Source organism: Lynx canadensis, chromosome C1, assembly GCF_007474595.2.
Source record: "Lynx canadensis isolate LIC74 chromosome C1, mLynCan4.pri.v2, whole genome shotgun sequence".
In the NCBI taxonomy this organism is placed as follows: Eukaryota; Metazoa; Chordata; class Mammalia; order Carnivora; family Felidae; genus Lynx; species Lynx canadensis.
The window spans coordinates 138,660,494-138,685,561 of record NC_044310.1 but is presented as its reverse complement, the minus strand read 5'-3'; the positions used below and the strand labels follow the sequence as shown (position 1 = coordinate 138,685,561).

At 34.3% G+C, this 25,068-nt stretch overlaps 1 long non-coding RNA gene across 1 annotated transcript in view; it reads right to left on the bottom strand.

Annotated features, from left to right (window-relative positions):
• LOC115520475 overlaps nt 1–25,068 on the bottom strand; it is a 221,750-nt gene that overhangs the window by 30,453 nt on the left and 166,229 nt on the right. Inside the window, exon 2 of the long non-coding RNA XR_003970801.1 lies at nt 13,547–13,640. This is a non-coding gene — a long non-coding RNA (uncharacterized LOC115520475). The remainder of the gene's footprint in view (nt 1–13,546; nt 13,641–25,068) is intronic.

The window sequence follows — 25,068 nt, the reverse complement described above, 5'->3', positions numbered from 1 at the left end:
TGTTGATTTTAGCCATTCTGACTGGTTTTGATTTGTATTTCTCTTATGATGAATGAGGTTGAGCATCTTTTCATGTGTCTGTTAGCCATATGTATGTCTTCAAAAGTGTCTATTCATGTCTTCTGCCCATTTCTTCACTGGACTGTTTTTTGGGTGTTTAGTTTGATAAGTTCTTTAGAGATTTTAGATAGTAATCCTTTATCCAGTATGCTATTTGCAAGTATCTTTTCCCATTCCATTGGTTGTCTTTTAGTTTTGTTGATTGTTTCCTTTGCTGTGCTTTTTATCTTGATGAAGTCCCAATATTTCATTTTTGTTTGTTCCCTTTGCCTCTGGAGACATGTCTAGTAAGAGGTTGCTCTGGCCGAGGTCAAAGAGGATGCTGCTTGTTTTCTCCCCTAGGATTTTGATGGGTTTTGTCTCACGTTTAGATCTTTCATCCATTTTGAATTTCTTTTTGTGTATAGTGTAAGAAAGTGGTTCAGTTTCATTCTGCATGTCGCAGTCCAGTTTTCCCAGCACTATTTGCTGAAAAGACTGTCTTTTTTTCCATTGGATATTGTTTCCTGCTTTGTCGAAGATTAGTTGGCCATACATGTTTTAGTCCATTTCTGGGTTCTCTATTCTATTCCACTGATCTATGTGTCTGCTTCATATATTTTTAAGATCTATTGTTAGGTGCATACACATGACGTTATGTCCTCTTGATGAACTTTTTTTTTTTAATTTTTTTTTAATGTTTATTTATTTTTTGAGACAGAGAGAGACAGAGCATGAATGGGGGAGGGTCAGAGAGAGAGGGAGACACAGAATCTGAAGCAGGCTCCAGGCTCTGAGCTGTCAGCACAGAGCCCGATGCGGGGCTCGAACCCACAAACCGTGAGATCATGACCTGAGCCGAAGTCGGACGCCCAACCGACTGAGCCACCCAGGAGCCCCTTGATGAACTTTTATCAAGTTTTTTCTTTATCTCTGGTAAAGATGTCTTTCTTCTCATTTAGAAGTCTACTTTGAAATTAATTTAGCCACTTCAGCTTTCTGATGATTTGTGTTAGCATGGTTAATTTACTTTTAACCTATCTGTGTCTTTATATTAAAAAACACTTCCTCTATCCAATATACTAGGGATTGGCAAGCTATGGCCCATAGGACAGCTATTTTTCTTTTTTTGTAAATAAAGTTTTATTGAAATACTGATAGAAACACTTGCTTACATTTTGCTTTTGGCTGTTTTTGAGCTACAACAGCAGAATTGGGTAGGTGTAACAGAAACTGTATGGTCCTCAAACCTAAAATGCTGATTATCTACTCTTTGATAAAGTTTGCCAACTCTTGTGGTATAGAATTTTTACTAGATTATTAATCTAACAAAATATTCCAATTCACTGGAGTGTTTAGACAATTTACATTTAATATGATTGTCATATAATTGGATATAAATCTACCATCTGGCTATTGTTTTCTATTTGGCCCATCTCTTCTTTCATCCTCTGTTCCTGCTTTCTTTTGAACACATCCAATGTTTTAGTATTCCACTTTATCTTCTCTATTGTCTCATTAGCTGCCTTTATATCTTTAGTGGTTATTCTAGGGTTTATATATGCATCTTTAACTTATTGCAGCATAGATTTAAATAATACCATACCACTTCCTGAATAATGTAAAAATCTTATGACATTTTACCTCCAATTCTCCCTCCCATTCTTTGCACTGTGGTCATGCATTTTATTACTACATACATCATAAACCTCACAATTTGGTTCTTACTTTTTATTACTTCTTTTAATTTAAATAGTTCTTTTTTTAATTAAAAATAGATTTTAGTTCAGTATAATTAGCATACGGTGTTATATTAATTTTAGGTTTACAATATAATGATTCAACAATTCTATAGATTAATCAGTGTTCATCGTGACAAATATACTCTTAATTCCCTTTATCTATTTTCTCCATACCCCTACCCATGTCCTCTATGTCAACCACCTATTTGTTTTTTGTTTTTCTTTGTTCATTTGATTATTAAATTCCACATATGACTGAAATCATATTGTATTTGGCTTTCTTTGTCTGACTCATTTCACGTAGCATTATATTCTCTAGGCCCATCCATGTTGTAATAAATGGCAAGATCTCATTCTTTTTTATGGCTAATATTCCATATGTATTATGGAATACTACACACACACACACACACACACACCTACCTCATCTTCTTTATCCATTCATCTGTGGATGTACACTAAGGTTGTTTTCATACCTCGGCTATTGTAAATAATGCTGTGATAAATACAGGGGTACATATATTTTTTCAAGTTAGTGTTTTCACTTTCTTTAGGTAAATATCCAGTATAATTATTGGATCACATGATATTTCTATTTTTTACATTCAATTATCTTTTAAAAATTTAAATGAGAAAAAAGCAGTCTCTTATTTACCTATATATTTACCATTTCTGGGGCTCTTCATTTCTTTGTGTGAATTGTGTTCCATCTAGTACTGTTTTTCTTCTACTTTAAGAATTCATTTAACATTTCTTGTAACAAACGTCTACTGGTAATGAATTTCCTCAGTTACTTTGCTGTTTTATCTGCAAAGGTCATTATTTTAGATGTTTTTACTGGATATATAATTTTAAGTTCATGGCTTTCCTCTCTCAGTGCTGATCTCATTCCAATGTTTTCTGATTTTCAGTATTTCTGTAGAGAAGTCAGTAAATTTTTTTATCTTTTGTGTTGTATATATAATGTGCCTTTTTTCTGGGCCTTTATGATTTTTATTTTTATTGTTGGCTTTCAGAAATTATGTCTTGGTGTGGTTTTCTTTCCTGTTTGAAATTAGTTGAACTTTTTGTACTTTTCATCAAACATGGAAAAATTTTGGTCATAATTTCTTGAAATATTTCTTCTTTCTGGAACTCCGATTACACAGTTTCTAGACTACAGGGTACCAGGACACTAAGGTGTCATTCATTTTTTTTTTTTTTTACAGTTGTCTTACTCTCTGCTTCAGTTTGGAAAATTTCTTGAAGTCCACTTATATTTTTATCTGCAGTGTCTAATGCACTGCTTAACCCATCCAGTGGATATTTCATTTCATGTATCATTATTTTAATGTTTTTCTTTAAATCCCTGAATAAGTAAACAATTAGCTGTTTTAAAGACTTTGCTAATTATATCATCCCTGGTAATTCTTAGTCTGTTCTCCCCTGGATTGTTTACTGTATCTGTCATTACATAAGGAGAGAGGACAGCGCTAAGTCTATGCCATTGTCAGTGAGGTCAGAGGACATATGTACCATATGTATGAGGATACATGATTAAGTAGGCATAATACCTTCCTCATAAGAATGTTATAGTTGGACATAGGAAGTAAAATAATCAGTTCAAAAGGCATATATATATATATATATATATATATATAATTTTAGAGAGAAAAAGAATGTGCACAAGTAGGGAGGAGGGGCAGAGACAGAGAGAGAGAGAGAGAGAGAGAGAGAGAGAGAGAGAATGTTAAGCAGGCTCCCCAACATGTGAGTCTTGATCCCATGACCCTGGGATCATGACCTGAGCTGAAATCAAGAGTCAGAGGCTCAACTGAAAGGGCCACCCAGATGCACCTGAAAAAGCATTTTAATAGAGTTATAAATATATCCACATAAAAGGGCTAAATATCCACATGTAAGGGCTACCTATGTAAGCCCACAAAGGTCAAATAAGCCTTCTAAATGAATAGTATGAGCCACTGTGATGTCCTTTATTCTTTACATCTCCAAAAACAAATGTTAGATTATTCAGATGAATTATTTTCCATATTTTAAGAAGGCGGTGAAAATTATATCAATCAGTAATTTTCCTTTTCTTCCTTGATTTCAAATTTTTAGGAAAAAAAAATCAAGTGAACAGAGAAGAAAAATGCAAACTAAATGCTTGTCACATCCAGCCCCCCACATTCCAGTTGATTAGTTCTGCTTTATTAAAATATGTGTGTGTGTGTGTGTGTGTCTGTATATATATATATATATATATATATATATATATTCCTAATTTAGAGTATAAAAGCAATATATGCTTATCATGGAAATTTAGAAAAGCATAAAAAAGGACAGCAAAAATAAATCCACCCATCATTTTATACTAGAAGATAATCTCTGTCCCATTTTACTGCACATTATGTAGACATTCACTTTTTTTAATGTTTATGTATTTATTTTGAGAGAAGTGAGGGAGAGCAGAGAGAGAGAGAGAGAGAGAGAGAGAATCCCAAGCAGGCTCTGAGATGTGAGCGCAGATGTGGGGCTCGAACCTGATGTGGGGCTCGAACTCAAGAACCATGAGATCATGACCTGAGCTGAAATCCAGAGTTGGATACTCAACCAACTGAGCCACCTAAGCACTTCTCACATTTCTTTCTTTTCTTTCTTTCCTTTCTTTCTTTTTTCTCTTTCTTTCTTTCTTTCTTTCTTTCTTTCTTTCTTTCAGTAGGCTCCACACCCAGAGTGGAGTCCAACGTGGGGCTTGAACTCACGATTCTGAGGATCTAAGACCTGAGCTGAGATCAAGAGTTGGTCACTTAACTGACTGAGCTACACAGGTACCCTGACATTCAGTTTTTTAAAAACAAAAATGAGTAGCAAAAAATTAGTTATCTCAGAAAAGTTTATTCTATCAATATAGGTTTATTTAATTAACTCCTATTGTTGGGCATTTTAATTGTTTTCAAACATCAAACATCTTGATAATATACTTACAAGAAATTTCTAGAAATGTGATCCCTGGGTCAAAAAGTACACACATAGGTAAAGCTTTTGTTAGAGTTTCTTCTTCTGTTAGAGTTTATTCCAGGATGATAATACCAAGATGTTGACTAGAACAACTATTGGATCTCTCTCTAAGCATCAGCTCCAGTAGAAATTATAGACAGGAAAAGTCAAGAATAAGAAAACTTGAAAACTCCTCAAAAAGGCAAGGTGGTATAGAGTACCATTTTGAACTTGAAAATGTGCTTGGGCCATGGAACCTGAGGTTCTAGACAAGAGGAGGCTTATAGGCTGTGGGAAGACAAAATAGGAAGTAAACTAATGGAGTTCTGTTTTGGATTCTTTCCTCTCATTGCCTTGAGACAAAAACTGACTGTTCCCATATCTGCAGGGGCTCAGACTACTATAGAAATGCCTTCAGGAGTAAACAGAGTACTTATAAACAGCTGAGAAAACATGAGGGGACATTGGGCAGTCATGTCCCTATTCTTTTGCACCAAATTAGAGAGTTGGTGAAAAACAATCATCAGTTTTGGTTGCTGCTTCTTTCTGGTGGGATGGGGGAATGAGGGGAAATGTTGAAGTACAGACTTCAGGTATCACTTTGTTGATTTGATAAATTATTAATTGTGATTTTATCGGTGGCTTGGGGCTTTCCTACCTACCTCCCATCCTCTGAGCTCACTGAGAATGACATGGACTGAGTGCTGGCCTCTCCCTATATGTAATGCCAGATACAATAGTCAATCCAGAGGGAAATGGTCCTACAAAACCAAATATCAAGACATTGCAAGGAGCACAACTATTTCCAAAGAAAATAAAATTGGCATAAAGATTCTAAGAAAAGCTGCAATGTTAGATCTAATGGCCCAAGATTTAAAAATAGCCTAATAAACATCCCAAAAGACATAAAGGAACATATTAGCAATAGGTAACAAGAATAAGAAAACAAAGAAGCAAGCAGAACTATGAGGTACGAAAACTATAAAATCTGAAACATAGATTTCATAAAAAGTAGAATTAAAATAACAAATGAATTAATGAATTTGAAGACAAGTTTCAGGAAATCTTCAATGCTAAGGAAAAACAAGGAAATAGAAATATAAAAGAAAGACAAAGGGCTTGTCACTACTATCTGAATAACAGAGATGTGGAGAAAAAAATTAGAAATGATGAAGGTAACAAGACAAGAGACCATGGATTTTCAAAGTATTGAAGGAAACATAAAATCTACAATTGGATATATAGCTATATAGTCATTAAAATATGAGGTTATGATAATATGTTTTCAAGTATATAAGGCCTCATAAAACAGTTGTTGATTAAATACTCAAATAGAAAGAGAAGCAGGGTGCCTGGATGGCTTAGTCAGTTAGGCGTCCAACTTCAGCTTGGGTCATAGTCTCAGTGCTCCTGAGTTCCAGCCCTGCATCAGCTCTCTGCTGTCAGCACAGAGCCTGCTTCAGATCCTTTGTCCACCTTTCTCACACACATTCTCTCTCTTTCTCAAAAATAAAAATAAAAATAAAAAAAGAAAGAGAAATGAAGAATGTCTTTAAAAGATGTACAAAGTAATCTATAAGAGAAAGGATTAAAAATCATACAATGATTTTGGGGCGCCTGGGTGGCGCAGTCGGTTAAGCGTCCGACTTCAGCCAGGTCACGATCTCGTGGTCCGTGAGTTCAAGCCCCGCGTCGGGCTCTGGGCTGATGGCTCAGAGCCTGGAGCCTGTTTCCGATTCTGTGTCTCCCTCTCTCTCTGCCCCTCCCCCGTTCATGCTCTGTCTCTCTCTGTCCCAAAAATAAATAAACGTTGAAAAAAAAAATTTAAAAATCATACAATGATTTCAATAGATGCAGAAAAAGAATTGGACAAAGTACAACCATTCATGACAAAAACTGTCCACAAAGCACGTTTAGAGGGAACATAGCTCAACATAATAAAGGCCATACATGAAAAACCCACAGCTAACGTCATACTCAATGGCAAAAAATGGAGAGCTTTTCCCCTAAGCTCAGGAACAAGACAAGGATGTCCACTCTTATCACTTTTATTCAATATAGTACTGGAAGTTCTAGCCACAGGAATCAGAAAACAAAAAAATAAAAGGCATCCAAATTGGTAAGGAAGAAGTAGAACTTTCACTATTTGCAGATGACATGACATTATATATAGAAAAACTACTAGAACTGATAAGTGAATTCAGTAAGGTCACAGGATACAAAATCAACATACAGAAATACATTGCATTTCTATACACTAATAATGAAGCAGTAGAAAGAGAAATTAAGAAAACAATCTCATGTATAATTACATCAAAAAATAAAAACCCAAGAATAATACTTAACCAAGTAGGTGAAAAATCTGTTCTCTGAGAACTATAAAATATTGATGAAAGAAACTGAAGATGACACAAGCAAATGGAAAGATATTCAATGCTAATGGATCAGAAGGACAAAACTGTTAAATATGTATACTACCGAAAACAACCTACAGATTTAATGCAACCCCTATCAAAATACCCACAGCATTTCTCACAGAACTAAAACAAACAATCCTAAATTGTATGGAAGCACAAAAGACCCCAAATAGCCAAAGCAACTTTGAAAAAGAACAAAACCGGGGGCGCCTGGGTGGCTCAGTCGGTTAAGTGTCCAACTTCGGCTCAGGTCATGATCTCATGGTTTGTGGGTTTGAGCCCCGCGTCAGGCTCTGTGTTGACAGCTCAGAGCCTGGAGCCTGCTTCAGATTCTGTGTCTCCTTCTCTCTCTGCTTCTCCCCAGCTCATGCTCTGTCTCTCTCTCTCTCTCTCTCTCTCTCAAAAATAAATAAACATTAAAAAAAAATTTTTAAGAAAAAGAACAAAACTGGAGGAATCACAATCCTAGATTTCAAGATATACTACAAAGCTGTAGTAATCAACACAGTGTACTGGCACCAAAACAGACACATAGATGAATGGAACAGAACAGAGAGCCCAGAAATAAAAACAATTATATGGTCAATTAATCTTAGTCAAAGGAGGCAAGAATATGAAATGGGAAAAAGAGGTTCTTCAACAAATAGTGTTGGGAAACTGGACAGCTATGTGCAAAAGAATAAGACTGGACCAATTTCGTACACTATACACAAAAATAAAATAAAAATGGATTAAACACCTAAATGTGATACCTGAAACTACAAAAGTCCTACAAGAGAGCACAGGCAGTAATTTCTCTGACATTGGCCATAGCAACATTTTTCTAGATATGTCTCCTATGGCAAGGGTAACAAAAGCAAAAATACGGTATTGCAACTATATCAAAATAAAAAGCTTCTGCACAGTGAAGGAAACAATCAACAAAAGAAAAAGGTAGCCTAGCGAATGGAAGAAGATATTTGCATATGACATATCCAATAAAGAATTAGTATCTAAAATATATAAGGAACTGATACAACTCAACACCCAAAAAACAAATAATCCAATTGAAAAATGGGCATAACATGATCAGACATATCTCCCAAGAAGACACATAGATGGCCAACAGACACAGGAAAAGATATTCAATATCTCTAAACATCAGGGAAATGCAAACCAAAACTATAATGAGATATCACCCCACACTTGTCGTGATGGCTAAAATTAAAAAAAACAAGAAACAACAAGTGTTGGTGAGGATATGGAAAAAAAGGAATACTTTTGCACTGTTGGTGGAAATGCAAACTGGGGTGCAGCCTCTGTGGAAAACAGTATGAAGATCCCTTAAAAAATTAAAAATGGAATTATATACCATATCATCCAGTAATTCCACTACTGGGTATTTAGCCTAAGAATATGAAAACACTAATTTGAAAAGACATATGCACTCCTATGCTTAATGCAGCATTATTTACAATAGCTAAGATATGGAAGCAGCCCAAGTGTCTATCGATAGGTTAAGGATAAAGAAAATATGGTGAATACACACAATAGAATATTATTCAATCATAAAAAAGAATGAAGTCTGGGCATTTGCAACAACATAGATGGATCTAAAGAGTATAATGCTAACCGCAGTAAGTCTGTCAAAGACAAATACCATATGATTTCACTCATATGTGCAATTTCAAGAAACAAATAAAAAAAGAAAGAAACCAAAAAACAGATTCTTAAGTATAGAGAACAAACTGATGGCTACCAGATGGGGAGGTAGGTGGGGTGGATGGATGAAACATGTGAAGGGTACACTTATTATTATTATTGTATTTAAGAGTACACTTATTGTGATGAGCACTGAGTAATGTACAGAATTGCTGAATTACTATATTGTACACATGAAAACAATATAACACTGTATGTTAACTGTACTGGAATTAAAATTTAAAAATTTTTAAAGGGAAAAAGAGAAAAAAGAACACTACACTTATTAAAAAGATGATGTACAAAGTAATGCTGATAGAGTACCTTGGTAAAATTTGTTGTCTTTAAAAATAGCAGCAAAGAAAAAGAGAAAAATTGACTGCAATATTTTGTTGTTTAAAGTAGATAGTAGCAACATGATGCAGTTGGGGAAGGTGAGAGAGACAACAGGATGTCAGAATGTACAAGAATCTTTTTTAGGGAAGATATATAAATACTACACTTTTAAGTAAGAAAAAATTAAAAAGATACACAAAGTGTGTGGAAAAAAACTGAAATAAGATGGTAGAAACACTTAAATGTATCAAAAAATTATGATAACTATTATATTTTTATTGAAAGTTTGTTTTGTTGTTAGTGGGTATATGAAATTCTTGCTTATAATCTCTACTTCTTCCTTTTGTAAGTAGAAATAACTTTAATTTTTCTTTTAATACTACACAGTTATTATGAAGTTTCAAATTCTGGGGATAAAGCGAGTATCTTCTAGAGTTAACTACCATTTGGTACATACTATAAAGGACATTAGACCAGATGACTGCTGATTTTTTTCCCAACACATGCCTACCCTGAACTTATATACCTCACATATTTTTTTGGCAGAATATTTACCATTTATATAACCTTGACACATGTAACCAGAGTATGGCAACAACTTTAGCAGGGGATAGAAGGAACTCAATTCAGGGTATCACTAACCAAACTTTCTGTTTGTGGTAGAGTAGAAAACTAATGGACAGTAGGATTAATTTAGGTATGTGGCAATGGGAGTTTAGGTGAAGCAAGACTGGGCAGATCAGAGCCCATTGGTCAGGGTTAAAAACTGAAGCTCTAATCAGTTCAAAAGGGGGGTGACCATTATCATATGGCTCAGTTAGATGTGGAGCCTGAGGCTGTCTAGGTGTATCCTACGAAAGTGAGTCTGGACGATGTCTGCAGGTGGGGAGACCGTCAGGTGTCATCAGTACCTTGGGAGAAGACTGAAGAAGGGAGGAAAAAACTCGAATAGATCAAAAAGTATTTAAAGACATAAATAGCATTCATAGAAGTCTCACAAAAATCCTCAGAACCAGATAGGTTTTTTTTTTAAAGATTTTATTTTTAAGTAATCTCTACACTCAACATGGGGCTCAAACTCATAAAGTTGCATGCTCTACCAATGAAGCCAGCCAGGCACTCCATGAGTTTTAACATGAGTTAAACATTATGAGTTTTAACAAACATTAAAGAAACAGTAAATTCATATCTTGTAAAGTTGTTCCAGAAAATAGAAAAAGAGTAAAAGCTGTCCATCTTATTTTATTAGGCTGGTGTCATCTTAATTTCAAGGTCAGACAAGGAAAATAAAGAGAAAACAATTACAGCACATTTCATTTAGGAATGTAGATTCTAAAATCCTAAATAAAATATTTGCTAACCAAATAAAATAACATTAAAAATAAAACACCATGATCACTAGAAACACAGGGATGGTTTCACATTAGAAATTCTATTCATATAATTCACAATGTTAATATGCCAAAGGATAAATGTCATGTGATTGTTTCGAAGATGCATAAAAAGCATTTTATAGGGTTCAATAGCTATTTATGCATACGAAGCTAGAAATAGAAGAACTTTCATAATTTAGTAAAGGTTGTATGTTAAAAACCTTCAGTAAGCATTATACGTCAGTGAGAAGTGAGAAACTAGATGCATCCTCTTTAAGACTGGGCATAAGATAAGGATGCCCACTGTCACTACTACTGTTTAGTTCCAGAGGAATTGATCAAAGGTATTAGAAAGAAGAAAAAAGTAAAAGTATGAGGATGGGAAGGGTAGAGAGAAAACTATCACTTTTGGAACTGATATATGATCATTTTTCTAGACAACAGAACACTCTATTAAGAATAAGAGAGTTCAGCAACGTTGTTAGAACTTGTATCAATTTTCAAAAATTCAGTAGCATTTCTGTACACAAATGATATACATCTAGAAAATATTTTAATCAAGTTTTAAAATATTGATGTTTACTCAAAGAATATCAAGCACAAGATTAAAAAGTTGAAAAAAATGGGATGCAGATATTTTTTAATATTTAAAACTAATAGGAAATGAATACCTAGAATACCTATGACAAACTCTTAAAGAACATTAGTCAAAAGAACCCATATGAAAAATAAAGAGTGTGAACAAACAATTTCAGAAAAGGGAAGCCAAAAGGCCAATAAAAATATGAAGCAGTACTCAAACTCATTATTGATAAGAAGAATTAAAATTAAAATAATAAGCTATAAAATTATGCACATAATACTAGCACAAAATATTAGCAAGCTAGATAATGTCAAGGTTGGCAGGACTGACTGAGAAGGTTACTGCTGGTGAAAGTGTGGACCAAAGTATTTTATTTGGTAGAGTAACTGGCAGAACTTGGTCAAGTTAAGTATAAACATGTATCCTATTACCCAGCAATTGTGCTCCTGCATATATATCCCAAAGAAATCCTTGCAAAGTCCACGATAAAGCAAGTGTGATAATGTTCATTATAGCAGTGTTTGTTGTGACAAAAGTCTGGATGGCAATCACTGGGAAATACAAGTAGTTAAAACATGGTAGCTACAAACGATGGAATACTATGCAGCAGTTAGAAGCGATGTAAACATGACAATATAAGTAAATGATAAACACTTAAGGTTAATTAAAATAAAATAGTAGGAAGAAAATGAAATACATAGCACAATACCATCTACGCATAATAAAATTTCATACACATAAAATGGGGCAGGGGGCAGGGTAGAGATATAATTAACCCAAGCCCAACCATGAGATAACTGCTGAAGCTGAGAGATGGGCCCATGAAGATTCATAACATATTCTTTTTTTTTTTAATTTATTTTAAATTTTCTATTTAAAATATTTAAAAATACATGTATATAAAAGCAATGCCTTATGAAAATACATATAAACAAAAGAGAATGGTGCAGTAGTTATTATAATGACTGTCAGAATGGTTTCCTATGGGTCAAGGTCAGAAGCATGGGACTAGAAATGAAAATAAAAGAATATGTATAAACAAATAAAATAAGGGCTTTGCATGGACCAATGATGACAGCGTGCAATGAACTGAGGAGCATGTTTAGCTCTATTCTTATGCAAAAGTTCCTTTAAAAAAAAAAAGACTCATTATTTTTTTCTTTAATTGAGAGGATCTGGTTTAAGACTGTGGAGATGGAGGAACTATAAAAATAATTGTCTAATTATTATAATTCAGAAAACAATTGAATAGCTGTTCCAAGGAACCAACTCACCATATGTTAACTATAGAAATGAATTAGAAGTAAATAATGTCATTTATATTTTCAAGATAAGTCATTTCTGATAATAATATTCATCACAGAAAACTAGCAAAATCAATAAACTGCTACCCACAAATTAAGGGGAAAAAATAGACTCTAAAGTAGTTGCACTCTAAAAGAATAAAGAAAAACAGAACAAAGGGAAAAAATTTCCACAGCAGAGGCTGTAAACTGTTTTATTTCGTTCACACATTTGGCAAAGGAGATTTTTTTCACAGGCAAAATTTTGTGCTGATATTTAAAAATTAGGACTTTTCAAAATCCATATTTATTTCTTCTGAATATACAATAAAATTAGATTTTACAGTCTCTTATTTCCACTTAGAGAGAATTCTAGGGCTGAACAAAAATGTCCTATTTACTGGTCACATAGTCTCTAAGGTTACATGGTAACTGCCTGGCATGAAACATTATTTAAAATACTTTTTTCTTTTTTAACATTTTGTGTGCCTCATATCTCACTGAAAACTGTACCAAAATATATTCAGAAATATACTTAATAATGTGAACATGTAAGCAGTCATGGGAGGCATGGACAGAACATGCTAACTGAAAGGATATGGTAGGTAAAGAAAAATCTTTGGGGACTCAAGAAATAGTGAAAAGAGATTTGGTATTCAGAGGTAACACTCTGAGTATTTGAAAGTATGACAGAGTTTTTTGGAGTGGTTAAAGAATATGTTCCTAATGTAGTTAAAGAACTGATTAATGAATATGGTATTGAGAAGAAAGTGCAGTGAATAGTAGTTTTTGTTTAATCTTCCAAATTAAACACTACTGAGTTGAGCCCACAGATTTAATGGAAGCTACTTCATTTCTTCTCCATTCTTCTTAATTGGTTTGCACACTTCCATAATAATATATCAATTTTATCCACTTCCTATTATAAATGACATATGACACTTCCTGTCATGATAGTGTTAGGGCATAACACCTTGTGTCTGAATATGAATGAATATGGTTTTGAAGTCGCTTAGATAGGGCTAGTGATAAAACAAGTTTAGCAAGTCAAAGTACAGTCTGAAACCCTAACCATTTAAATGAGATGATTTATGAGGTTGTATCTATTACTTACCTTGAGTATCTATATTTTAAAGATCTTGTCTGTAAACCATATAACCTTCAATATCTACTTCCCATATGCAGAAACTGGCATCCTCAATAAGCATCTAAAAAAGAAACAAAAGAAAATATGATGAATTTGTGGTTATAAATATTGTTTATTTTAAACATATAAGCGGATGTAAAAATTATTCTTTATGATTTTATTAAGTTTGGACAAGGGGAGGCATATCTCATAGGACATATTTTATATAAATAAACACCAGTAATAATGAGATTTTTCCATTTAGAAGAATCAGAAAGTTTTGTGGAACATATATTTTGATTTATGCCAGAAAATTTAGTGCTTTCCATTGTCCTAATTTTATCTGGCCACCAAGTTTCTATGAGCATTTTTAAGAAATATAAATTTAAATACATTGATTCTGAGGTTCTACATGAACATAGCCCTACCCCAGGAAATATTTTCCTTGCTCAAATGGATCACAAAAATATATTCTTGATTATATCTGAGTTGCTTATAAATGCCAAAATCAAAGAGATCAACTAGTTAAATATCATCCTCATAAAAAAGGTCAATATTACTTAAACTGCCCAATCAGTACTTTATAAACACCAACCTAAGGAAGCTTTCAGAGATCTTTTAAGAGAAATTACCACTAATTGAGAATTAGGATTATCTAAACAAAATGTTCTTTCCTAAAAGAATATGATTTTGGAATGGAACTGGACCACTTTCTTACATGATACACAAAAATAAATTCAGAATGGATGAAAGACCTGAATTTGAGACAGGAAACCACCAAATCCTAGAGAACATAGGCAGAAACCTCTTTGACTTTAGCCATAGCAACTTCTTACCAGAAATGTCTTCAGAGGCAAGGGACACAAAAGCAAAAATGAACTATTGGGACTTCATCAAGATAAAACACTTCTCAGGGAGCCTGGTGGCTCAGGGGCTGAGCATCTGACTCTTGATTTTGGTTCAGGTCATGATCTCACAATTCGTGAGATCAAGCCCCATACTGAGCTGCCAGCATAGAGTCTGCTTGGGATTCTCTCTCTCTGGCCCTCTCCCATCCTCTCTCTCTCTTTCTCTTTCTCAAAAATAAATAAATAAACATTTTTTTAAGAAGATAAAAAGCTTCTGCACAGTGAAGGAAACAATCAGTAAAACTAAAAGACAGCCTACAGAATGGAAGATATTTCCAAATGACATATCTGATAAAGGGTTAGTATCCAAAATGTATAAAGAACTTATTAAACTAAACACTCACAAAACAAATAATCCACCGAAGAAATGGGCAGAGGACATGAATCAATACTTTTGAAGACACCCATATGGCTAACAGACAAATGAACAGATGATTAACATCACTCATCCCCAGGGAAATACAAATCAAAACCACAATGAGATACCACCTCACACTAGTCAGAATGGCTAAAATTAACATCACAAGAAACAGATGTTGGTGAGGATATGGAGAAAGGGGAACCTTCTTGCACTGTTGGTGGGAATGCAAACTGGAGCAGCCAGTCTGGAAAACAGTATGGAGTTTCCTCAAAAAGTTAAAAATAGAACTACCTACAATCCAGCAAATGCGCTACTAGATATTTATCCAAAAGATACAAAAATACAGATTCATTGGGGTACATTTACCCCGATGTTTATAGCAGCATTATCAACAATAGCCAAGATATGGAAAGAACCAAATGCCTATCGACTGAAGAATGGATAAAAAAGATGTGGTATATGGGGCATCTGAGTGGTCAGTTGATTATCCAACTTTGGCTCAGGTCATGATCTCAAGGTTCATGGGTTCAAACCCTGCATTGGCTTGCTGCTGTCAGCCTGTCAACACAAAGCCTGCCTCGGATCCTCTGTACCCCTTTCTCCCTACACCTCCCTGGCTCATGCTGTCTCTCAAAAAATAAATGCAACATAGGAAAAGAGATGCGTTACATATGTATGTAATGGAATATTACTCAGCCATCAGAAGGAATGAAATCCTGCCATTTGCAATGAAGAGTCTGAGCTACAGTGTACTATGCTAAGCGAAATAAATCAGGCAGAGAAAGACAAATACCATATGATTTCACTCATGTGGAATTTAAGAAATAAAACAGATGAACATGTAAGAAGAGGGGGAGAAAGAGAGAGGGAAACAAACTATAAGAGACTTTATGATAGAGAACAAAATGAGTGTTGATGGAAGGATGTGGCAGGGAGATGGGCTAAATGAATGATGGATATTAAGGAGGGCACTTGTTGTGTTGAGCACTGGGTGTTATATGTTAGTGATGAAATTAAATTCTACTCCTGAAAACAATATTACACTATATGTTAAGTAACTAGAATTTAAATAAAAATTTGAAAAGAACAAAAATAAGTCTTGAGAATGTAATGTACAGCACAGAGAATGTAGTCAATAATATTGTATTAACTTTGTATGGTAACAGATAGTAGCTAGACGTATTGCAGTGATTGCAATGTATACAAATGTGGAATCTCTATGTTGTACACATGAAACTAATGAATTATATGTCAATTATACTTAAATAAAAAATGGCCACACATAAACACACACAGAAGAATCTTATTCTCTCTTTGATTTTTTTAAAAAACAAGCCTAAGACAAGCAGTTAGGGAAACAAGGATTTGAAGGATATAATGCCATACGAATATGTGATTTTGAGTATTATGGATTCCCAAGCCAAACATCGATAGTTTTTGGATTCAATTACATGATCCTTTTGCTCATTGCTGTAGATCTCTCATTAGAGTAGTTTCTTAGTTACAGCTGCACATTAAAAATACTTGGGGGGTGGGTGCTTGGGTGGCTTAGTCAGTTGAACATCTGACTTTGGCTCGGGTCATGGTCTCAGGTCATGATTTCAGGGCTCGTGAGTTTGAGCCCCACGTTGGGCTCTGTGCTGACAGTTCAGAGCCTGGAGCCTTCTTCAGATTCTGTATCTCCCTCTCTATCTGCCCCCCCCCCCCCACTTGTGCTCTGTCTCTCTCTCTCAAAAATAAACATTAAAAAATATTCGGGACACTTTTAACTATACTGAAACTTGGTATATTTCTTAGATATTCTTATTTAACTGGTATGGTGTGGTGCTGGGACCTAGGGTTTTTTTGTTGTTGTTGCTGTTGTTTGTTTGTTTTTAAGTATTAAGAAGGAGAGGCACCTGGGTGGCTCAGTCGGTTGAGCAGTGGACTCTTGGTTTTGGCTCAGGTCATAATCTCATGGTTTGTGGGTTCGAGCCCTGTGCTGGGCTCTGTATTCTCTCTCTCTTTCCCTGCTCTCTCTTTCTCAAAATTAAAAAAAAAAAAATAAAAAGCATTAAGGAAGGGTATCAGTCCTTCCGTGAGTGGGAGGGGGCAAAAGAGAGAGTGAGACACTGAATCAGGGTCCAGGCTCTGAGCTATCAGCACAGAGTCCAACATGGGGCTCAAACTCATGAACTGTGAGATCAGGAGCCGAAGTCTGATGCTTAACCGACTGAACCGCCCAGGCACCCTCTGAGATTATATTTCTAATCTTAAAAGATAATCCTGAGGCATCCTGGATAAGAAATAACTTTAAAATATAAATAGGACTTTAGCAATAAATCAATGTAGATAAGCTAAAATAATGTTTATGGATAATGTATTTTGTAAGCTGTGCTATCCTCCTAACCTAAGTAAACTGTGTAGGTAATCAACAAAATACTATGGCAAAAAATAGAAAACTAAATTATATTCTATAATGACAATTTAACCCCAAACTACATAAATAATTACAAACATGCCCACAATGTCTCAGAATTAAAAATGTTTTGGCCTTAACTTAGCAGTGGGGAATAAGCTCTTCTACTATCATTTGCTCTAAGTGCAAAGCAACAAATTCTCAAAGAAAAAGTCTTGAGTCATTTCCTTCAACACACACACTAACATAGCTTACTAAAAATAAGATGAAATAGGCTGTTAACATTTTAGTCTTGAAAATTCTTTTAAAACAAGTCCAGAAATACTTTGTAATAAAAATAATATATTCATATGCACATACTCTGTAGATTCTTTCTGAAAAAGAAAAGTCTAATAAACAGAGGTGAATATCCAAGTCTGTGCTATACATAAGGATGATGATCTCAGTAACTGCTAAACCTTTAAAGAAAATTATAATTATTTTCACTTATCTACCTAGTATGGAGGTGCTCCTAATAAAGTATTCTTTCTACATGCATGTGCTGCTAACTACTTCAGGTTTTCCTATTAAGTTCACATCAATCTTCAGTTTATGACTAAAGTTGATTTTTTTCCCAGAACTAGTTCTGCTTAATAGCTAGTAAACAGTCATGGACTTCCTAAATGTCTTCACAAACACAGAGCCACCTCTCAAATCTGCAGGATCGGATGCAAGTTTGCCTCTGGTTTATAGCTATGCAATGAAATTCCAATGTCTTTTGGCAAGACTCATGATCTTTTACTATTTGACCCCAGATGCCTTTTGCTGTTTATCTCTCATCTCTTCATCAACCAAAACTTGGCTCAAATACTGCTTCCTCCTTGAAGGAAATTTCCATCAACCAGACACTAAAAGCTTTCTTTCTTTTTCTGACTTCCAACACTAATTATTGCCAAGTGACTTAGGTAATTAATCAGGTACTCACTTATGGTCCTTTATCTCTATCTTTTATTTTTAAGATTTGGCATGTTTGCTTTATTCCCTCAACTAAATTATAATTTCCCAGCAAGCCCTAGCTTGAAAGCATTTAATAAATATGCGATGATTTTATTTATTGGTCTTCCCATTAACTGAGCATAGCATTTTACAGTGATTGAGTGAAGCACCCAGCTTTTCTCTTTAGTATACTTTACAACCATGAATGATTTAAACATTGTAATTTCCCTAAGCTGCAAGAACTTGCCCATCTCTTTTGAGGTTACTGCACCTTACTCTCTTAATGTCTCACGATGTAGGTAATTATAGCAACTGAGAGTAATGGCATAATAATTGCTGTTAATAATAACAACTGAATCAACAAAAATGAACATTATTTTTTTAATATTTGAAGGGATACATACATCCTGATGCTTATAGCAGAGCTATCAACAATAGCCAAATTATTATGGAAAGAGCCCAAATGTCCACTGACTGATGAATGGATAAAGAAGATGTGGTGTGTATGTATGTAAATATATTTATATATATGTATATATGTATATATACACATATACATATACATATACGTATACATACACACAACGGAATATTACACATCAAAATGAATGAAATCTTGCCATTTGCAATGATGTGGAAGGAGCTAGAAGGTATTATTCTAAGTGACACAAGTCAGTCAGAGAAAGACAAAATATCATATGATTTCACTCATATGTGGAATTTAAGAAACAAAACAGATGAACATAGAGGAAGGGGGGAAAAAGAGAGGGAGGCAAACCATAAGAGACTCCTAAATATAGAGAACAAACTGAGGGTTGATGGATGGGAGGTGGGCATAGGATGGGCTAAATGGGTGATGAGTATTGAGGAGGGCACTTGTTGGGATGATCACTGGGTGCTGTAAGTGATGAATCACAAAATTCTATCCTGAAAGCAGTATAACACTGTGTGTTAACTAGAATTTAAATAAAAACTTAAAAAAAGAACATTTAAAAAGTAAATTAAATTCTATTTAAATACATGTAACACAGAAGTCCTAGGGAACATGGTTTAGTGTTTCCTTAGAAAAACTACATACTGGGGCGCCTGGGTGGCGCAGTCGGTTAAGCGTCCGACTTCAGCCAGGTCACGATCTCGCGGTCCGTGAGTTCGAGCCCCGCGTCGGGCTCTGGGCTGATGGCTCGGAGCCTGGAGCCTGTTTCCGATTCTGTGTCTCCCTCTCTCTCTGCCCCTCCCCCGTTCATGCTCTGTCTCTCTCTGTCCCAAAAATAAATAAACGTTGAAAAAAAAATTAAAAAAAAAAAAAAAAGAAAAACTACATACTTCAATAAGAACCAATAACTCTATAAATAGCACAATACTCTATATATCACAAAAGAATTCAATGTATACAGATTACTCTTTAAAGACCAAAAATACAAACTTATAGATAATAAACAATAAATGTGTCCGAGATTTTTAAAGTTGCTAACACTTCTTCCTTGCTTTGAAATACAGTAATGAGAGCTAACATTTATTGATTTCTAAATTCTAACCATCATTAATTAATTTAATCTTTACAACAATCCTAAGAAGTACTATTATCATCTATATTGTACGGATAGGGAAATTGAGGAACAGAGAAATTAACTTGTTGAAGCTTTCACAGTTAATAACTGTCAGAGCTAGATTTCAAACTCATGCAGTCTACAATTATCTACAGTATTTCTTAAAGGCACTATCCATTAAACTAAAATCTCCAGTAGTCCGGAAGCCTTACTTAATGTATCTGTATATAAATTTCTGCCTTATACCCTCCACCCTTTTCCAAGGTTTTTGAGATTTCCCACTCAAAGGAGAATGGCACGGGGGTCCACTTCAACTCTTCTTCTCACAAAAAGATGATTTCAAAGTCTTCATTTAGTGTTACATACTTTCTATTTCTGTACAATTTACAGAATAAAATCTGTAAAATTTACGTAATAAAGCATAATAAATACTAAAGGTTTATGTTAAAAACCCTGTCTTGATTTGAATGTGATGTTCTATGAGTCTAAAGACATTAAGATCCATTAAGTATGGTTCAATAATGGGATATCATATTCATGGATTTAACTCCTTAGAAATTTTTTAATGAAAAACTCTACCTTCTTAAAATATTACTGCACTCCCAAATTTGAAATATGGCAGTTTTTACAGGAAGAAAACATGCTTTCCACTTCCCTGAGCTATGGAACTATATCAAAACCTAAACTTTTATAGGTGGTTACTCTCATAGTATTAGCAGTATACAATACTGTAGACCTCAAGATCCCATTTATTCTAACAGGTGACTTAAAAATAATTCTAATTTAGGGGTACCTGGTGGCTAAATCAGTTAAGCGTCCAACTCTTGATTTCAGCTCAGGTCATGATCTCATGTTTCATGAGTTCGAGCCCTACATCAAGCTCTGCACAGGCAGTGCAAAACCTTCTTGGGATTCTCTCCTTCTCTCTCTCTGCCTGTCCCTCATGTGCACTCACTCTCTCTCTCTCTCTCCTTCTTTCTAAAAATAAATAAATAAACTTAAAAAAATTCTAGTTCACAAATTTCGTATGTGGCTGAATGGAAACAGATCATAGCAAAAAATTATGGAATAAAATAAAACTTCACAAAGTATTTTATTTCAATAAAAAACAAACATTAAAGTAATTAAAAATATTTTTAAGCCATGTCTGCTTTTTTTTGTTTCCATATTTCTTCAGTATAACAAGAGTTCTAATCATGCAATCAATGGAAGATTTGTTTTCTCAACTGTTTGTCATAGAGCATAATCTTAGCCTGAACATATTTAAGCATTGCTTAGTACCAGTTAAGTCCACTATTAGGTTTATTCCTGATCACGTATTTAGTGGACCTTGCATAACTTTGATTTATGGTTTTAACACAACCATTCTATTTTTAAGTCAACAACATAAAAGACTCTTATTGGATACACCCCAGTCAGTGTCAAAACAAATAACCATAGGTAATTTGAAATCCTGTCCATTAAATTAGGCCTTGCCTTTAGCCCTCTTGCAACTTGCCCAGATGACCTGGCTTCAGTTAAGAAACTATATTTAGAGTCCAACATAACTGAAGTTCTTTCTATAAAAGTTGATAATAACCAGGCTATCCAAGGTATAAGAGTAAGTAGCATTTCTTTTTCATTAGAGAAAGAAAAGAAACAATCTTTGTTTCTTCCTTTTTTTTTTTTTTTGCCCCACCAGCATTCTCTAAAATTGTCCATCTGACCTAGACAAGGTAACTCTTCCACTGGAATAAATTATCAATTTGGTTCTGACAGACCACCTTAATAACATCTATTATTTGGGAAATACCAATTAGTGATATTTGGGTACACTAACATGCCAAACACTTTAAGAGCTGACATTTTTGGATAGAAAGAATTAAGTACAACATTTTGGCAAATATAGTACCAAGAATATGCATATAAATATTCTGGCAATAACAAATTCATTATGCTGGTTATCCTATTGGGTTGGTTGATAGACAATTAATGAGCTAATAGGGCTGGGACATAGAAAATGGGTTAGCAACCCATTTATTACTCTAATTCTATGTAGCTTCTCCCAACCTCAAAAATAAGGTACTTGAAAACCACTAAGGATCTCTCAACTTAAGGTTGAGAAAATAAGTATGTTCTAGAGAAAAACAAATGGGGTTTGGTGATTAAAATAATGTAAATATGAAGGTCTATGTTAATAGGTTTATATTCAATAAAACAAAAACATTTTAAAAAATCATTCCACTTATTCTTTCATGCACCAGAACTTTTCAAGGATTTCCTCTATGGCAGTGTTACAGAAATAAATTACAAAGCTATTCCATATACATTTATTATATTTTATAAAGCTATTTTACTTTTAGAAATAATAAATACACTAATGACCTTGCTCTCTGCCTTGCTCTAAATGCTGGTAATGTTAAAAGTTTATGACTAGGATGATACTGATGTTATATATCTTCTCAGGTTCTGCCTTTTGCCTCTCTGACTCCTGACTCAGTAGTCTCTATGAGACATTTCTAGCAATATATCCCTGTTATTTTTTTCACAGCGTCTTTAGAAATCACTACCACTGACATCACTTCCATTTTCTTTTTAAAAACCTCATGTTCCTCTTTTTCTCATTATAATCATTAACAGCAGTTGCCCACCTTTCCAGAATGCTGGAAATAAAATATTTTTAATGCTAAAAAGTTCTACAGAGGAAACAAAAAAGAAGAGAGAAAAAAGCAACAGTGATAACTCCTGTTGATTTCTTTGTTCAGGATTATGTTAAAAGTGTATGGGCATACACCTCTGAGATACTGTGGGTTTGGTTCCAGATCACCACAATAAAACAAATATTACAATAAAGTGAGTCAAATGAACTTTTTGCTTCCCCACTGCATGTAAATGTTATGCTTACACTATACTGTAGTCTATTCAGCTTGCAATAGCATGATGTCTAAACAATGTATATACCTTAATTAAAAAAATACTTTATTGCTAAAAAATGCTATCGTCTGAGCTTTCAGAAAGTCATAATCACTAATCACCATAACAAATTAATAATAATGAAAAACTTTGAAATACTGTAAGAATAACGAAAATGTGATACAAAGACACAAAGTGACTAGTGTTAGAAAAATGGCGCCCAAAGACTTGCCCAAAGGAGGGTGGCCACCAACCTTCAAAGTGTAAAAAAACGTAGTATCTGCGAAGCACAATAAAACGAGGTAAGGTGGTAGATGGAATTACGGACAAGAGATGGGGATATCAAAGGGGGGATTTCAACATCAGAGGGTATGCTTAAATTCCTTCTGAAACATGGTAACCTTGATTCCAACTCCATGATTCTATGAATCTATGATTAAAAATCACAAGAAATTTTATGAGCAAACAAGAGAATGCTTTGAAAAAAAAAAAAAAAGGCATTCCTAAGTCAAATACCAAAGTTGCACTGCCCCCTTTTGGAGACAGACAACAGAAATTCATAAATATTAACAGGATATTGTTAATATTTTTAAATTCTAAAGCAGTATTATAGATACAGGCATTACTTGTATCAGTCAGAAATTTGTTCCCCTAACATATTTAACTAAATATGTTATTTGTTGTTAAAACAAACAATACAATATAAATTGATGGCGGGCCAACATGAAGAATAAAACAAAACCTTGGAAGTGCCACCACGATCAAAAAGAATGTAATCCTGCCATTTGCAACAATGTGGATGGAACTAGAGTGTATTATGCTAAATGAAATAAGTCAGTCAGAGAAAGACAAATATCATATGATTTCACTCATATGTGGAATTTAATATACAAAACAGATGAACATATGGGAAGCAAAAATAAGATAAAAACAGAGAGGGAGAAAAACCATCAGAGACTCTTAAATAGAGAGAACAAACTGAGGGTTGCTGGTGGGGTGTTGGGTGGGGGAATGGGCTAAATGGACTATAGGCATTAAGGAGGGCACTTGTTAGGATGAGCACTGGGTGTTATATGTAAGTGATGAATCACTAAATTCTATTCCTGGAATCATTATTATATTATATGTTAACTAACTTGGATTTAAACTAAAATAAATTAATTAAAAAATAAATAAAATTCATAGCACCAAATAAAAAACTGCAAAAGAACTAGAATTGAGCCCCCCCAAAAATGATGTTTCTCTTGATGATGAAACAGAAAATGGGTCTGTAACTCTGTGTGTGTGTGAGAGACAGAAAGAGAGAGGCTCTTACTTTCATTCACAAAAATTAAGAGTTCTTAAAGAAGCTTCACTTTCAAGTTTTTAATGGTGCTATGATATAACATTTGAGGGCATTTGATACATAAAACACTATAATCCTAAAGAAAAACACTATCATAAAGATAGATTTCATGAAGCTGTCATACATCTACTTCAATACCTAAAAAGAAATCCAGATCTAAATATAAACCATAATGCTTTATTTACATGGTGGTAACAAAGATAATAACAAGCCTCAAGTGATTCCACTGTACTGAATGAGATAAACTACTAGAGTGTTGTAGGAGATTAGAAAATACTGAATCAGAACTCAGAAACTCTTTTTAGAAGATGTTCTCCGGGGTGCTTGGGTAGCTCAGTCAGTTAAGCATCTGTGCCTAGCTCTGTGCTGACAGGGTGGATCCTGCTTGGGACTCTCTTTCTCTGCCCCACCCCCACTCACACTTTTTCTCTCTCTCAAAATAAACAAATAAACTTAAAAAAAAATGTTTCTTTCAAAAAAAGATGAGCACTGGGTGTATACAACACTGGGTGTTGTATGTAGCCAATTTGACAATAAATTATATTTAAAGAAGGACGAACTCTGTATAAAAACAAAAGAAAATCAGGTAAGTTAAAAACTAATAAAATATGATAGACTTATTAATCAGTACTTGTTAATTAAGACTAATTTAAAAGAAAACTAAAGGAAAGATATATTTAAATTAACATGTAAATAATTTTAATATAGTTTTAAAGTATGTGCATACAGACTAAAAACTGTCTTCATAAGATTTTTAAAATAAGCAGCTTCAAAATGCAGCTATAGATTATTAAAATCAGCATATGGGGTGCCTGCATGGCTCAGTCAGTTAAGCGACTGACTTCAGCTCAGGTCACGATCTCACGGTTTGTGAGTTCAAGCCCTGTGTCAGGCTCTGTGCTGACAGCTCACAGCCTGGAGCCTGCTTAAGATTTTGTGTTTCCCCCTCTCTCTGCCCATCCCCTGCTCGTGCTGTCTCTCTCTCTCTCTCTCTCTCTCTCTCTCTCTCTCTCTCAAAGATAAATAACATTAAAAATATTTTTTTAAAAAAATCAGCATATAAACTGCTTACAGAAAACATCAA